Here is a 9,143-nt window from a genome sequence, read left to right as displayed (position 1 = left end):
GAGGCAGCTGCAGGGATGTAGGTCTGTGGTCTTGTATAAGGCACAGTACCACCTGCTGGGCTGAGATAGGAATAGCTGAGTGGGTGATGTGTGAGTGTGTTCACCAATTCAGAGATCTTACTGGTTTGTTCTGAGAACAGGTCTCTAAACAGGTGGTCCTGTCTATCAAGTTCCTTTTTGTAATAAAGTTGGTAGAATTACCGACAATATGTAAAGTAAAAGGACACAAGTGCAACTAATGTGACATTTATTGTGGCAACGTTTCGCTCTCCAGGAGCTTTATCAAGCCATTACAAACAATACATGGACACAGAGGGTATATAAAGGCTCAGAGTGAGGTGAATACTAGTGAGGTACCATTTCGATGTTCACTAGTGGTAGTGGTAGTAGTAGTAGTAGTAGTAGTAGTAGTAGTGGTAGTGACAAAAGTAAAACAATATGGTAGAGCAATTAATTCGTACATGAGTAAAAGGATATAAAAGCTATTACTTGGGTAACATAAAAATAGGTTGGACAAATATAAACTGGAAAGAGGCAGCTTGTTTCAGTGTTCACTCTCTGTGCTTTGTGTAGTATAACAGGAGAGACTATGTGATGGCAGGGTTTACTGTTTTCAGGAGGATTCTTGCTAAGACTTCGGAGATGGTGAAGCTGCCGTTGTTTTGTTTAATTGTATTCGAAACAGCGATCAGTGCTGATTCAAGGCACTTGCGTGTGCGGAAATTAGTTTCTTTTATCACTAATTGGGCGTCTCTGAATTTCATAAGATGATTGGTGGAATTTCGGTGTTGTACACAGGCGTTGTTTAAGTTGTCGTTCCTGCATGCGTATATGTGTTCATTGAGGCGGGTGTCGAGGTTTCTTGCTGTTTCACCTACGTAGATCTTGTCACAGCCTCCACAGGGTATAGTGTAAACTCCTGCATTGACTGGTTCGTGGTGCTTGGGTTTTGTCCTGGTTAGATCCTTTATTGAAGTGGTAGAAGCGATGGCGACTCTGGTGTTAGCTTGTGAAAGTACTTTTGAGACGTTTAGTGCAGGAACGACAACTTAAACATCAAGTTCCTTTTTCTTCCCACACTGGTCCTCCTGATGTCCTTTCTTGTGGCAGTAATTGCACCTCGTATCTCGCAAGCAGTTGTTGGTGGTGTGCCCCTTCCGGTGACAGCGAGAGCTCTGCCTAGGTGCCTGGGAGGGTGGACTATTATTTGTTGCACTCCTTGTGTTTTGCTGATTTGTCCGCAGGTTCTGTCTCTGGGACTGTGTTGGTGGAAGGTGAGACGGCTGTAGATGTCTTCCTCCTCCACGTCCTCTTCCACGTCCTCTACCACGTCCTCTACCACGCCCCTGTGCAGTTCTGACAAGTGTGCCCTTGCTGTTCGTACTTTGGCCTATTAGGTGTTCAGGTGTAGTGATAGTTCCCTGATTATTAACTGCACCAATCTCTGGTGGGGAAAATCCTGACTCAGTACTTGCCGATGAAGCACTTCTGCCAGATGTTGGAATAATGTCGGCAGGTGTGCTGACAGGTGTAGGATCAGAGATGGTATGTGCTCTGTCTAGTGTACTGGCAGGTGCTAAAGCAGAGATGTCAGGTGCAGGAGAATTAACAGATCCAAGGCTTACTTCGTTGCTGGAAAGAGGATCTGCTCCCTCTGTGGTGGTCACAGGAATTGTGTTAGGATTGACTCTGTCAATCTGTGGGGGCCTTAGCGACGACAAAATTCCACCAGTTATTTACCCCTGAGTTAAGCTCAGCGTGGGACTTCCAGTCTTTGTCAATAGTGTCACCATCAGCTGAGCAGCTTATGTCGCTTGATGTAGGCTTGCACTGGCCTTCTACAATAGCTTGATGGTTATCTAATCATTTGAGTAGCTTTACAAAACAGCCCATAAGGGCAGTCTTGATCTTTGGACAAGGGTCCCTGAGGTACTTCTGAACCTTCCTCCTGTAGCACCAAGTTTGTTTCCACATATACCACAGGAGTATGGATATCCTTCAATTTTCTGAGATTTTCAACCTGACTGCAACATAATTCTTCTTCTGGAATGCGATCTGTGTGGCAGTAGTTGGAACAAGTAGGCTCCTTACATCTAAGAAGTATTTTGTCCTATGTAGTATACCCACAAACACTGCAGTAACTACTGGGACAATAGCCAGACAGCGAAGATATTCTTGCTATTTTGAGATGTGAAGTCATCACAGAGGAGGATTGTAGGTTTACAATGAAGTTCACAGGAGAGAGTGAGGGTGGGTGGTGGTATCGTGAGGGTATTTATAACGGGGTGGGTAGTGAGGGAGGATGAGGGCAGGCAGTGGGCCGGGAAGCTGGAAGTGTTGTCTTTTCACTATCACTTAATAAACACTGTTTATGTTATCCACGTTTTCACTATAGGAAGATGCTACACAAATCACTCTGTTGCATTGTACAAAAAAATAGCGACATAAGCAAATTTGCTGATGACACCAAAATAGGCCGTCCAATTCATTCTAATGAGGACACTAGAGCACTCCAGGAGGATTTGAATAGACTGATGCAATGGTCGGAGAAGTGGCAGATGCAGTTTAATATTGACAAATGCAAAGTTCTATATGTTGGACAGTTAAATAACCATGCCACATACAAACTAAATAATGTAGATCTTAATACTACTGATTGCGAAAAGGATTTAGGAGTTCTGGTTAGCAGTAACCTAAAACCAAGACAACAATGCATTAGTGTTTGCAATAAAGCTAACAGAATTCTTGGCTTCATATTTAGAAGTATAAATAATAGAAGTCCTCAGGTTGTTCTTCAACTCTATATATCCTTGGTTAGGCCTCATTTAGACTATGCTGCTCAGTTCTTGTCACTGTATTACAGAATGGATATAAATACCCTGGAAAACATACAGAGGAGGATGACAATGATGATCCCATGTATCAGAAATCTTCCCTATGAGGATAGACTGAGGGCCCTGACTCTGCACTCTCTCGAAAGGCGTAGAATTAGGGGGGATATGATCGAGGTGTATTAATGGAAAACAGGAATAAATAAAGAGGATATAAATAGCGTGCTGAAAATTTCCAGCCAAGACAGGACTCACAACAATGGTTTCAAGTTGGAAAAATTCAGATTCATGAAGGATATAGGAAAGCACTGGTTTGGTAATAGAGTTGTGGATGAGTACAGTTATTGAGGCTAAAACGTTGTGTAGTTTTAGAAATAGGTTAGATAAATACATGAGTGGGTGTGGGTGGGTGTGAGTTGGACCTGAGTAGCTTGTGCTGCTGGGTCTGGTGCAGTGCTCCATCCTTGAGTGGAGGTGACCAGACTGGGTGGGTCATTAGGCTAATCCGGGGGGTCATTGGTCTAATCCTGGGGGGACATGAACCTGCTCTGCATGGGTCAGTAGGCCTGTTGCAGTGTTCCTTCTTTCTTATGTTCTTATGTTCTTAAGTCACGTTGTCATAAAGCACCCAGCTGTTAGTACATAGAGACATAATAATAGATGTTCACTGTGAAGGTAATAGTGACGTCACTCCTAGGTCTGCCCTTCCACTCACTCTCACCACATTGTACACCAAAACACTCTTTACTGTCACTATTTCTCTTATATTCACTTCTATGGAAGAGTTGGCTTACTTGTATTAATAAATGTTTTGTAGGAAGTACTAGGCCACTGAACAGTTTTTTTCCTCACCAACCCATGTAGTTAAGTAATATTAAGAAAATTTGTGGAGCACACTGTGACATGTCCTCTCTCTCTCTCTCTCTCTCTCTCTCTCTCTCTCTCTCTCTCTCTCTCTCTCTCTCTCTCTCTCTCTCTCTCTCTCTCTCGTTGTGTTCTAGTCTTTTAAGACATTATGATTTTGGTTTTCCTGCAACATCAATGATTGTAAACACTTTTCCATCTAATGACAAGATGAGTCAGGATGTTCTAAATTGAGGTTACTTAATGTTCTGATTTACAGATTAGTGAATGTGGTTATAGGTTTCATGTGTGTGTGTGAGAGTGCAAGAAGGGGAAGAGTGAAGTGTGTGTGAGAGAGTGCAAGAAGGGGGGAGTGAAGTGTGTGTGAGAGTGCAAGAAGGGGGGAGTGAAGTGTGTGTGTGAGAGTGCAAGAAGGGGGAGTGAAGTGTGTGTGTGAGAGTGCAAGAAGGGGGGAGTGAAGTGTGTGTGTGAGAGTGCAAGAAGGGGAAGAGTGAAGTGTGTGTGTGAGTGCAAGAAGGGGGGAGTGAAGTGTGTGTGTGTGAGAGTGCAAGAAGGGGGAGTGAAGTGTGTGTGTGAGAGTGCAAGGGGAGGAGTGAAGCGTCAACTGTGTTGCACACTGGATTCATATTACTGTACATTGTGAGTCTAGCGTAAATATTGTGAGGTGTGTTGGGTGATATTGTCTTAAGATTGGTGTATTTATTTTCGGAGGAGGGATTGTAATTTGGGAGTTTTGCCTATAGCCATTTAGTGGCCAGTTTATTATACTTTATAGCTACTTGTATTGTGAAACGTTTTAAATAAAGTATGAAAAAAATAATATGTGAGAAATGCGTAAGATTCTCAGTGGTGGACGGTGATTGGTGGAGAGGCTGGCCTTCCCGTATGCTGATTGGCCGAGGCTGCCGGGTGAAGTGGACGTTGACTGGTCAGTTCAAAGCCAGCTGTCAGAAGGTAAATAAAACGACCATCAAGAAGGAAGATCAAGACTACAGCACCAAGTTCAAAGACGATATTTACAACGAAATAATGAACCAGATGAGGTAAATTATAGTGTTGGTTATACCTGAATTATCAGAGTACAATTGTATATAATTTATATCACTTGTAATTGTGCTTTAAGGGAGAAATAAGATAAATAATGGAGGAGGGTGATCGCCTTCCTCTCGGGAATAAAATTGGCTCATTTTCGATCAAGGAAAAAAAGACGAATTATCAGTCTAAATAATGACCTAGATGAGGTAAATTATAGTTTAAATTATTGTTGGATTATTCTAGTATACTTGATATAATTGATAACCTATAATTGTACATTAAGGCAGAAATAACGTGATAAATGAGGGTAATTTTAGCCTGCTGGTAAATGGTCTAGTTGGTCGTAACAAGAGGCCAAAAAATATTTTTATACAAGGGGAAAAATGGCCCAGTTGCTCATTTAATATTTTATTTGAAATTGGTAGTCACTAAATGATCTATATTATTTGTAATAAATTAGTCACTAAAGTCTTTATTAAAGTAAATGGCTGTTGATCATAACATTGTATAATTCTGGAGTAATTTGAGTGATGGCTGAAGTATTTCTTCTTTTATTTTGTGGGTGGCATAATGGTATATATTCTGGAGTTGCGTGAGTGATGGCAGAAGTGTTTCTTCTATTTTTTCTGTTCACTGTATATAAGCCGTTTGTTCTTCAGGGTTCGAGAGATGGAAGTATATCTTTTATTTTGGTTGCAATATATTGGTGGCAAACTGTTTTGAAAAAATGTTGCAGGGTTGTGATGGACGGAGCGCTGGAGGCGGCGATGCGTCTTACGAAGAACGTCCACCGCAGTGGAGACGGACGATCAACCTTAGAGCAGCGGTGAACTGTTGGTGCTGGTACGACCATCACATGCTGCTGTTGTTGACTCTACAGGTGAAGCCTACTGTTGGGTCCAGCGGTCAGGGAAGGGTCCTCGGGGGTGTGTAGGTGGTCAGGGAGGGGCCCCGGGGGCAGTGTAGGTGGTCAGGGAGGGGCCCCGGGGGCAGTGTAGGTGGCCAGGGAGAGGCCCCGGGGGCAGTGGAGGTGGCGAGGGAGAGGCCCCGGGGGCAGTGGAGGTGGCGAGGGAGGGGCCCCGGGGGCAGTGTAGGTGGCCAGGGAGGGGCCCCGGGGGCAGTGAAGGTGGCAAGGGAGGGGGGGCCCGGGGGCAGTGGAGGTGGCCAGGGAGGGGCCCCGGGGGCAGTGGAGGTGGCCAGGGAGGGGCCCCGGGGGCAGTGGAGGTGGCCAGGGAGGGGCCACAGGGGGAGGGGAGGTGGCCAGGGAGGGGCTCCGGGGGCAGTGGAGGTGGCCAGGGAGGGGCCCCGGGGGCAGTGGAGGTGGCCAGGGAGGGGCCCCGGGGGCCGGGGAGGGGGCCTGGGAGGGGCCCCGGGGGCAGTGGAGGTGGCCTGGGAGGGGCCACAGGGGGAGGGGAGGGGGGGGAGCCCCGGGGGCAGTGGAGGTGGCCAGGGAGGGGCCCCGGGGGCAGTGGAGGTGGCCAGGGAGGGGCCCCGGGGGCAGTGGAGGTGGCCAGGGAGGGGCCCCGGGGGCAGTGGAGGTGGCCTGGGAGGGGCCCCGGGGGCAGTGGAGGTGGCCAGGGAGGGGGGGCCCCGGGGGCAATGGAGGTGGCCAGGGAGGGGGGGCCCCGGGGGCAGTGGAGGTGGCCAGGAAGGGGGGCCCCGGGGGCAGTGGAGGTGGCCAGGGAGGGGGGCCCCGGGGGCCGTGGTGGTGGCCAGGGAGGGGGGGCAGTGGAGGTGGCCCGGGCGGGGGGGCCCCGGGGGCAGTGGAGGTGGCCCCGGGGGCAGGGGGTGGCCAGGGAGGGGGGCCCCGGGGGCAGTGGAGGTGGCCAGGGAGGGGGGGCCCCGGGGGCAGTGGAGGTGGCCAGGGAGGGGGGGCCCGGGGGCAGTGGAGGTGGCCCCCCGGGGGCAGTGGCCAGGGGGCAGGGGGTGGCCAGGGAGGGGGGGCCCCGGGGGCAGTGGAGGTGGCGAGGGAGGGGGGGCCCCGGGGGCAGTGGAGGTGCCCAGGGAGGGGGGGGCCCCGGGGGCAGTGGAGGTGGCCAGGGTGGGGGGGGGGCCCAGGGAGGGGGGGCGGGGGCAGTGGAGGTGGCCAGGGACAGGGGGCCCCGGGGGCAGTGGAGGTGGCCAGGGAGGGGGGGTCCCCCCAGGGGGCAGTGGAGGTGGCCAGGGAGGGGGGGGCCCGGGGGCAGTGGAGGTGGCCCCGGGGGCAGTGGAGGTGGCCAGGGAGGGGGGGCCCCCCCGGGGGCAGTGGAGGTGGCCAGGGAGGGGGGGGGGGCCCGGGGGCAGTGGAGGTGGCCAGGGAGGGGGGCCCCGGGGGCAGTGGAGGTGGCCAGGGAGGGGGGGCCCCGGGGGCAGTGGAGGTGGCCAGGGAGGGGGGGCCCCGTGGGGCAGTGGAGGTGGCCAGGGAGGGGGGGCCCCGGGGGCAGTGGAGGTGGCCAGGGAGGGGGGCCCCGGGGGCAGTGGAGGTGGCCAGTGGAGGTGGCCAGTGGAGGGGGGCCCCAGTGGAGGTGGCCAGGGAGTGGAGGTGGCCAGGGAAGGTCAAAGGGAGTGTAGTGGAGGTCAGAGGGTGTCCAGGGGGGTCAGCGAGGGATATTGGAGGTAAGCCAAAACCACTTAAATATAGTGTTTGTTACTATCCAAGGTTTCTGGTATCCATGGTAGTTGTTGGTGCGTCCCTGGGATAACAGGGCACTACTGTATAGGTTTTGAAAGGTATCTCTATGGGATACAAGAATACCACTAATTAAGCTGCTGCAGCTCTTCTTTCTAAATTAGTGTCCGTGATGGTGTGGATGGACTGTTGGTTACAAGGCAGGGACCAAGAGCAAGAGCCAATAGTACAGATGCTCATCCTTGTGGTGTGACTTTTTTTTTTTTTTTAGATACAATAAGCATTGTATATAACAGACTTTAGAATTAATAGCGCGACTTTCGTTAAATTATACATTTAATTGCTTTTTTATCAGGTATGTTAGGTGTATAAAAATGTCTGTGTATAGAAATACGCAATGTAAGTAATTTCTTTAACATCAGTGTCACTTAAGTCACTGATGTTAATCGATCTTAGTGGTTATTGAAACCTCCATATGTGTGGATAGTTGCATTAACGAGGTTCATTGTTGACAGACTTGTGTGTGTCCAGTGGTGCGTCGTTGAGCAGTAATGATGGTTTGCTGGTTCTTCCCTGAGGTGTGGTCCTAGTTATGACAAAGGTGCTGCCACTACCACTAGTACTGATACTACAACTAGCACTGCCACTACCACTAGTGCTCCCACTAGTACTGTCACGACCACTAGTCCAACTGCTACTGTGAGTGTTATAAAACAATTTTGTTGGGATCAGTACTTACCGACATAGACATGAAGTTGACCAAAGTTAATGAATGGCGGCAACATCGGCGACTTCTGCTGCTCTCCGTATTATTATTTATACTTTTATTCAATGTTTTTCTCTTGTAATATTTTTCCTAACAAATTTTGTGGGCTGTGAGACCAATATAATGAGTAATGTATTTATATCCATTCTTCATATGCAAGACAGTAACTGCGCACAATGCTTACAAAACTTGCTTACACAAATGAATATAAATGTTTATTACTAATGTTTTAAAGTATACATATGGAGCATTACAGTGCAGCATTAGTCGGTCCATCACTTTAAAACGCCCTGCATATATATGTAGTGCTGAATAGGTAAAACTTTTGATTTGGGCTTAAATAGCAACACTTCTTGTGGAATAAGGCAAGTGGAAATTTGTGTATGCAATAATTTCGCAAAAATCATTCAGAACCTAACAAAAAAATATATTTCATACTTTATTAAGTTATTCTAAACTTGCGTAAAATATATTTAGATCGACTTTTTTGTTATTTAAAACTGCATTTACAAAACATACGTATGTGAAATTTAGTGGTACATGTTATGACAAAAACCACACTGGTACTGTTATAATCTAATATTGCACTAAGACAAATTAAACACAACCAACATCCTACATAAATACACAAAAATGTACATAATACATTGACATCCTCAGTGTCGTGGGGGTTCGAAAGGAGATATAATGGTTGAAGATAAACACACTTGTGGATGGTAACACTATATTGTCAGACTGTGGTAAGGGAGCCCAACCTGCCTGTAGCTGCCTGGTAGGTCTAAGCGTGGACTGAGAGCGAGGTAGCGCACCCCACTCATGCCGCATCCCGTGACGTCATACAATCACTAGGCCTAGTAGGGATTGTCTATATAAAACACATGGATGGTACTATGATACTCGGCTAAGCTATACAACACGTGTAAGGGGGATAAGCAACTATGCTGACAGGTCGGTCATGTTACGTATGTCGTCTCGACATACACTACTATTCTATAGGCTGAACAGGCAGGTGGTTCTGGGCTGATTCTATACAATAACA

The 9,143-nt window shown here is 48.3% G+C and overlaps 1 long non-coding RNA gene across 1 annotated transcript in view; it reads left to right on the top strand.

Moving 5' to 3' along the window:
* Positions 1-8,932, top strand: part of LOC128699917 (uncharacterized) — a 14,400-nt gene extending 5,468 nt beyond the window's left edge. Inside the window, exon 3 of the long non-coding RNA XR_011394277.1 lies at positions 7,854-8,932. This is a non-coding gene — a long non-coding RNA (uncharacterized lncRNA). The remainder of the gene's footprint in view (positions 1-7,853) is intronic.
* The last annotated feature ends 211 nt before the right edge of the window (positions 8,933-9,143 follow it).

Source organism: Cherax quadricarinatus, chromosome 81, assembly GCF_038502225.1.
Source record: "Cherax quadricarinatus isolate ZL_2023a chromosome 81, ASM3850222v1, whole genome shotgun sequence".
Lineage (NCBI taxonomy): Eukaryota > Metazoa > Arthropoda > Malacostraca > Decapoda > Parastacidae > Cherax > Cherax quadricarinatus.
The sequence above is the reverse complement of the archived record's forward strand: the minus strand, read 5'-3'. Positions and strand labels throughout refer to the sequence as shown.